Raw genomic sequence first — 8,038 nt, forward strand, 5'->3', positions numbered from 1 at the left:
TAGCTACATTTTAATTTTAACATTAAAAAGGTCTAGCTTTCCAGATGCTCTTTTGACCCAAGATTTCCATTGCCACAGAGTACTAATTCTGTTGGTTAATAATCATAGAAACATAGAACAGTAGGGGTTGGAAGGGACCTTTAGAGATCATCTAGTCCAACCCTCCTGCAGAAGCAGGTCCACCTAGAGCAGGTTGCATAGGAGCATGTCCAGGCAGCTCTTGAAGACCTCCAAGGAAGGAGACTCCACACCTTCTTGGGCACCCTGTGCGAGGGCTCCCTCACCTCTGGGGAAATCTAAGATTCGTTCAACATTTGGGTGCCTCATTCAAAAGAACAAATTCCAACCAGGTTATAGCAATGTTGTTACATTGATTCTTTCTGATTTTTATATAAATCATTTTTTTAATGTAGGTATATGACAAACTTCTGCCTACATTTAATTTAGATGAACTGAATATCTTGTAGCAGGTTTTCGGAGGTACCAGTAGGCAGCACAGGCATTTAATAAACACAGCTTCACTGACACCCAGAATTTAGACTATGTTAGGCAACCTGGATCTCACTGAAGGCCAGTAATAGTACTTCACATTTTTATCCATATACTTAATCCTTCTTTATATAAATAAAATCTTTCTTTAAATAAATATATCAAAATCTCACAGAAATAGCATAACTTGAGAATGGTCTTAGTGATCTGTAATTTTTCACCTACACCATTAGGTGGCAGGGAACAATAAAGATTCACTGGATGAAATGTCATACGTATGTTGAAATACAACTCTGTCAGCTTCTTCTCTCCAACCTTTTTGAATCAGAATTATTTCCTACTGTGAACTGTCAAGAGCTTTGTCTAGTTAATTGCTAAATGACTTACCAACAGGGCTCACTGCTTTCATCAGACTTAATTTCTTTGCAATCCTTTTGTCAAATGAGAAAACAAGGCACATTCATCCTACTGGGAGTTCTCTAAAAATTAAATCTCACCACATTTGTATCTCACCTCTAACCTCTACATCTGCTTCTAGTCAGGCAAAATCTGACTGCTAGGCCAGACTAACTCCAGCAGGCTGTAGTGGGAGGCAAGGAAGTTTAGGATTTTGTTGGGAGCCTTGATTCTAAACTGGTTGTAAGAGCTAGGTTTTTGTCTAGGTCCAGCTGTAAGTAAGGACTTTCTACATAGCATAGGTACAAGAAGATTTGAAGTGATATGGTTTAGATACCTAGGCTGACAGAAAGGTGGGTGCTAGTAAAAAGACAGGGCATTTATACTGCCAGCAACATTTGTTTCTCTAAATCTAGATGGCTGCTGATTTTAGAATTGAAGTGGATGTCAAATGGGAGAGGAGGGCCTGCAGGAATCATAGAACAAAGCTTGATAACTCACACTGATTGATGTATGGGAAGTTAATTCCACCACCAATGACTGTAGGAGTTAAGTTTCCTTTGCTCAGCATTTCCCAGGGGTGTAAGTCCCTGGCAGGAGTATCCCCCAGAGATTGATTCTAATTTCCTAAAGCTCTCTTCCAGTGTTATTGGTAGGAACTGCGCCACAGATATTGTCACATGTGCTTAACTGGAAAGCCTCAGTGCAGATTTTTCCATATGTTTATGTAATCAACTCAAGCCATAGAAAGAAGTCACAATTCCAGAAAATATGGTACAGCTGCAGCTTGCCATACCCATTTGTTAAACTAACGCTTGAGAGGAGGAGAAGCACAGGAGGGACACTTTGTTGGTTTGTTATTGCCCAGCCTGATATGCAAAGAAGCTGAGCTCAATGTGGTTTTAATGTGACTGAATGAGTGACAGTACAAAGATTGAAATCCATTATTCAAGAAAAATATATGGTAGCAGCAGACAAAACTCCTGCAGTGTGTCTCTCTTGTCCAAGGCAATCGCATCTGACAGCAAGGAGTCTCTTGTTCCCCCAGATCAGCCCAGCATTGCCCAGGAACACTGACAGTAAGCACACAAGCTATAATCAGAGAGAGGGCAGAGAGGAACCTCACCAGGTTCAACAAGGGCAAATGCAGAGTCCTGCACCTGAGAAGGAACAACCCCATGCACCAGTACAGGCTGGGGGTCGACCTACTGAAGAGCAGCTCTGCAGAGAGAGACCTGGGAGTCCTGATTGATATTAAACTAAATATGAGCCAGCAATGTGCCCTCATGGCCAAGAAGGCCAATGGCATCCTGGGATGCATCAAGAAGAATATAGGCAGCAGGTCAAGGGAGGTTCTTCTCCCTCTCTCCTCTGCCCTGGTGAGGCCTCATCTGGAGTCCTGTGTCCAGTTCTGGGCTCCTCAGCTCAAGAGGGACAGGGAAGTGCTGGACAGAGTCCAGCGCAGGGCCACCAAGATGATCAGGGGACTGGAACATCTTTCATACGAGGAAAGGCTGCGGGAACTGGGGCTGTTTAGTCTGGAGGAGACTGAGGGGAGATCTTATTAACATTTATAAATATCTAGAGGGTGGGTATCAGGAGGTTGGGACATCCCTTTTTTCTATAGTAGATAGTAAGAGGACAAGGGGTAATGGTAGATGATCTCTAAAGGTCCGTTTCACCCCCTAGCATTCTATGATTCGTTCTATGAATCTCAGTGTTTGTGAGGTCTGCATGTCTGCTTGGATTTGGATTCAGTATTTTTCATCTTAGCCCCTGAGTTTCAGTTATTGTCTTGTATTGACTCATTCCACACATAGGCAATCCTGTGGGAAACTGCATGTCATAGAACCATAGAATCATAGGGGTTGGAAGGGACCTTTAGAGATCATCTAGTCCAATCCCCCTGCAGAAACAAGTTCACCTAGGTCAGATCATGTAGAATCATGTCCAGGTGGATCCTGAAGACCTCCAAGGAAGGAGACTCCACAACCCCTCTGGGCAGCCTGTGTCAGGGCTCCCTCACCTGAACAGTGAAATGATTTTTTCTTATATTTAAATGGAACTTTTTGTGGTCCAGCTTCATCCCATTACCCCTTGTCCTGTTGCTAGCTACAATAGAATAAAGGGATGCCCCAACCTCCTGACACCCACCATTTACATATTTGTAAATGTTAATGAGATCCCCCCTCAGTCTCCTCTTTTCTAGACTAAACAGCCTCAGTTCCTGCAGCCTTTCCTCATATGAAAGATGTTCCAGTCCCCCAAAATAACAATCTTCAGTAGTTAAAATTCACAAACCCAATGAGAATGATAGCACTAAAAGATGACTTAAGAGACAGATTCTGGTAACTTGGATTGCAGAAAATCAGATTCCTTCAAAACATAAATACTTACTGCCTACGGACATCTTAGTCCAATGGCCAACGTGGCTGTTGGTGTACAGCGTGGATCATCTTCAATAGCCATATGTTTCCTTCACAAATAGCTCACAAATCCTCTCAAAAAGCTGTCAAACAGGAGTGAGGCTAATTCAGCATGCTATCAGCCTTAGCATCTAACAGCATCCTTGGTACTCCATACCGATTAGTCTTGCGGTCAGCTCATGGATCACCCTACACTATTTCTAACTTGTAACTCTGTAGGTTGTGAATATCCCAGGAAGGATGTAGCATAGACCTGGAGATCATGGGAGAGGAGCTGCAGTTTTGTTGGGGTATCACCCGATGCAGCCACTCTCTTGTCCTTCCTTCTCCCCGGCAGGATGGAGAGGAAAATCAGGGAGAATAAAAAATTAACTCCTGGGTTGAGATAAGAATGGTTTAAAAACTAACATTAAACAAAATAATAATAGGTAATAATAATAGTAATGAAAATAAAAACAACAGAGAAAAAAATAAAACTCAAGGCCAAAAATCCAAAACCATGTGGTGCCCAGAACAATTTCTCACCACCAACTGAAGGATGTCCAAGCAGCAATTGGCCTTTCCCCAACAACTCCCCCCAGTTTATATACTGAGCATGACGCTCTATGGTATGGGAAAACCCTGTGGCTATTTGGAGTCAACTGTCCTGGCCCTATTCTCTCCCAGCTTCTTGTGCTACTCACTGGCAGGGAAGGGTGAGAAGCAGAAAAGGCCTTGATACTGTGCCAGCACTGCTCAGCAATAACCAAAACATCCCTGTGTTATCAATATTCTTTTCTGTGTAAACCCAAACCACAGCTCTCTAGCAGCTACTGGGATGAGAATTAAATCTATCCCAGCTTAAACCAGGACAAGTGTGTAAAGAAATTGAACTTGGATCCTGTGTGAAACCAAACAAGTGTTATTTTTTCTGGTGCACTCTGAGCACTATGTTCAATAGTAAAAAGTTACAGTATCTGAAAGACTGGATGAAAGACATGAGTCACTAAGCAAGTTTGGATCTCTGAAGGAACTGTATACAGCAGCGCTGTTCAGGCTCTCTGAAAGACAGGCTGTTGGGAACAGGTAGGTGTCATGCAATGCAATATGCAATGAAAGCTGTGTGCAAATTATAATTTGCCCCTGGAGTCTTCAGCACACTGTGAGTTCTGGTTTGGATATCACATGAAGAGATCTCTGCTTGTAAACACTAATGGTGTTGCTATGCTCTCCCTATCTTGGTGCCTAACAATACATTGGTTAATGCTGCTAACTGGGTCTGAGGCAGAGGTGATTTACTTCTCTTTGTGGAAAAGAGAGAAACAATGATAAAGGTCAAGCTGGTCACTTATGCTTTTAAAAACCACGGAGAAGTGGTTTTAAGTAGTGTGAAATATTTGGATGTCCAGAAAGGAAAAGTCTTTTCAGTCTGCATGATTCACATGTTACCATATGCCTGAAGCTAGGGAAAACTGTTCATCTGTTACCATACTGTTTTCCATATGATGTTCTTCACAGCTGTGTCAGAAATATCAAAAGCTGCTTACTCAACTGGGCCCAAATCCTGAAGGTTTCCATTTGTGCCAATGGTCCTTTCAGTGTTTTACAATCACGTGTGAAAGTCTGCTCCAAAAAAAGGATAAATGCGTTCTGAGATGTTGCCAAATTTTGATAGTGCAAGGACTCAAACAAGATCCAGTCTCACTGGATCCTCCTTAGAAGTTACAGTTGTTTGCCAGAGTGGTCACAAGCAGCCTTTGATTTCTTCTGAGCTGCATCCAAGAAAACAACATTAAGAATTTTACATCTTCCATCTGCTTTCTGAGGTGGAGGTAATAAAGACAAGAGCATGACAAATGATCTGCTTCAGAACAACAACAGCAACAAAAATAATCCTTTTTTCTTACTTTTGTGCCTCATCTTCTTTTACAGACAGCATCAAACAGTTTGGGCTTGTTTTTCTTGAACTGTCTGGATAATAAACTGTAAATTTGTACTTTCCAGTACTTTCTTTTGAGGAGCCTCCAGTAGAGGAAAACGTATTACAGAATGTAAAGAAGGGATAACATTTTGCAGTAAGATAGGAGGAAAACCCCTGGTCTGAACTAACTCAAATTAATGAATGCAAGAGTTGCCTTTGAAAGTGAGCTCTCGGTAAGGAAGGAAACAGCAGGTTAGCTGAAGGAGACAAAAACTTTAGGAGAGCAGCAGGACAAAGTGTATTTCCTAGGCATACGATGAGCCTGTAAAGACTCATGCTCTATACCACCTTGCTCTGTTTTCTCTGCTAGGCTTCTCACATCACCCAGAAATTAGATTAGAAGGAAAGAAGTATGAGTTCTTGGCATGCTTTTCTTAGCATGCTGAGTAGTGATAACAAGACATAGGATGAGATAGAAAACAGGAGTGGTTTTGTTCAGTTCTGCAAGTTACTGGTATGATTTACATTGCAGTAGGTGAATGCCTAGGGTTGTTTTCCTTCAAATGTGCCAGGAGGTGGTAGAAGATCTGCCAGTGTTTTCATAGGTACTGTCAAAGCTACTGCCTACGACTGCGCATATTCAGCTTCTTGGGAAAGACTGTTACAGACAAGACCAAAGGAAAAGCTATTCTTGCAAGTAGTGCTCTACCTGCCCAAAGCAAGCAGCAGGAAGGGTGGTTTGAGCAGCAGTCTGTAGGAGGTCTGAGGATTTTCATTCTTCCTTTCAGGCTAGAACCTAGGAAAAGAACCTGAAGGTTAAGAGAGGAACAAGGATGCAGTTGCAAAACAAGCAAACAAAAACCACTAACTGATAGAGAAGGATAAGTTGAGAAATTAATTTGCAGTAATGGAAAGGGATGTGAAAAAGCAAACAGATGATAGAATGACAAAAGAGAAAATTACGGAAGCTAGTTGCAACAGAGGAGAAGAAGATATGATTGAGATAGCTAAGAGGTGGAGCCTAAAACAGAACAATGGTCTGTACATGAGACTATAGCATAGAACAGGAGAGAAAATTACCTCCAGATGAAGAACAGATGGAAGAAAGTCTGAGATCCACCTCTGTACTAGAGAGATTAATCCTCTGATCAAGTGAGCATAATTTGACGCCATCCATCAAAAATAAGAGAATGAGATATGGACCAGAAGTTGACAACTATGAGAGCATGAGTGGCAGGAGGCACTGACAGGGGCAGTTGGATAGGGGACACAGCTGTTTCCTATAAATGTCTTGGATAAACACCTTGGAATGAGAAAAAAACCTATTTTAATTGAATGACAATATTGGTAAAAGAAAGAATATGCATGTATTAGTCATTAATAATCTGGAATTGGAATTAGAAAGTTCCTAACCATCAGATGAGGAGGCTCTGAGTTCTGTCCCGTTGGGAACAGAGCATGCAAACATATCCTAGATTATCATCAGGTGGAGTTTGATACGTTTAGGGGTGTAATCATATACAAGATTGATATCCATGATGAGAGACACCAAACTGAATGTTGTAGGAGGACCTTCTTAGTCCCTACCCTTATCTTATTTGCCTAATAATGATGTTGTTGGCTCATATATATTGACCAGGACAGGTGCAGACAGACACGTATTTGCCTCACTCACTTCCCAAGCAAACTAGATGCCACCCATCTCTGGAATCTCTGTAGCTAGAGAGGCCTAAGGCTGTACCCAAGTTGTTAAATCTGTGCAAATACATGACTTTCAGATCTGAACTGGCTTGCTTTTGCCTAACTGGGGAGTGTGGGTGACGGAATCCACACCTATCCATACACCCTCAGAGGGTTGTGCAGGGCTGACATGTTTGGTACTTCAGAGCAATGTCCAAACAGATTAAGGGGGTCGGAACTGTAAGCTGATGTAGCAATGCTGAGGGGGCTCCAGATCCTGGAAGAAACATAGTAGCAGCCTCTACTGATCCAGGGTACCACAGCAGCACACTGAGGAGCCATGTGCAACATCTCTCAGGTCACTTTTGTATGATAGCATGAAGTTTGGTGACAGACTAGAAGTCTGATTCACCAACATTGTCTATGACATGTCACCAGGCATGATGATTTATGTGTTTAATTGCCCTCACAGTGGTGTGGAGTTCCTAGACAACACTGCACAGTGGAGGTGATGCCACTGTTCCTCCTAGTTAGAGCATCCCTTCCTTGTCTGTCATCACACTTCACGTCATGCCCTCAGCAGCTGCATTGCTCCTCAAGCCCCTGCTCATGCTGCAGTGACCACAGCCATCTACTGCATCAAGTTAGGCTCCAATACACTGACTGCTGTTTGTATATTTGGAAGCAAATATTTGTATAGTATAGGCATGTGACAGATTATTTTTAATTTCTAGTAAGATACTGGTGGGGAAAGACTGTTAGACCCTTCACTGTGTGGTCATCTGCAGAAACAAGATCTTTCTTTTGAAGATTCCTCTCCTGCCATCCTGACTACTGTCTGAACCTCCCTAAGTTTCTAGTTTGCCCTCGCAGTAAACATCTATGCTCATGTCAGTGTTTCCACTCTGACTGAAACAGGGCCATTCTCACGCTACTTGAATCTTTGCATTCTTGGCTCCTGAGATTACTTGCTAGCAGAGAGTTGTGGCCATGTCTTCCTTTGATGAAGATGTTCTTATCTTAGGTGAGATGTGGAGTGCTTCATCTTGCAACATTTCTTCTCCCCCCTCCAGGCAGAGAGAGAGCGTGAAGGAAGAATGGTAACTTGTAGTTTCAAAATCAGAACCTCACCTAGGACAACAGTTGA

The sequence above is a fragment of the Colius striatus genome, chromosome 2, assembly GCF_028858725.1.
Source record: "Colius striatus isolate bColStr4 chromosome 2, bColStr4.1.hap1, whole genome shotgun sequence".
In the NCBI taxonomy this organism is placed as follows: domain Eukaryota; kingdom Metazoa; phylum Chordata; class Aves; order Coliiformes; family Coliidae; genus Colius; species Colius striatus.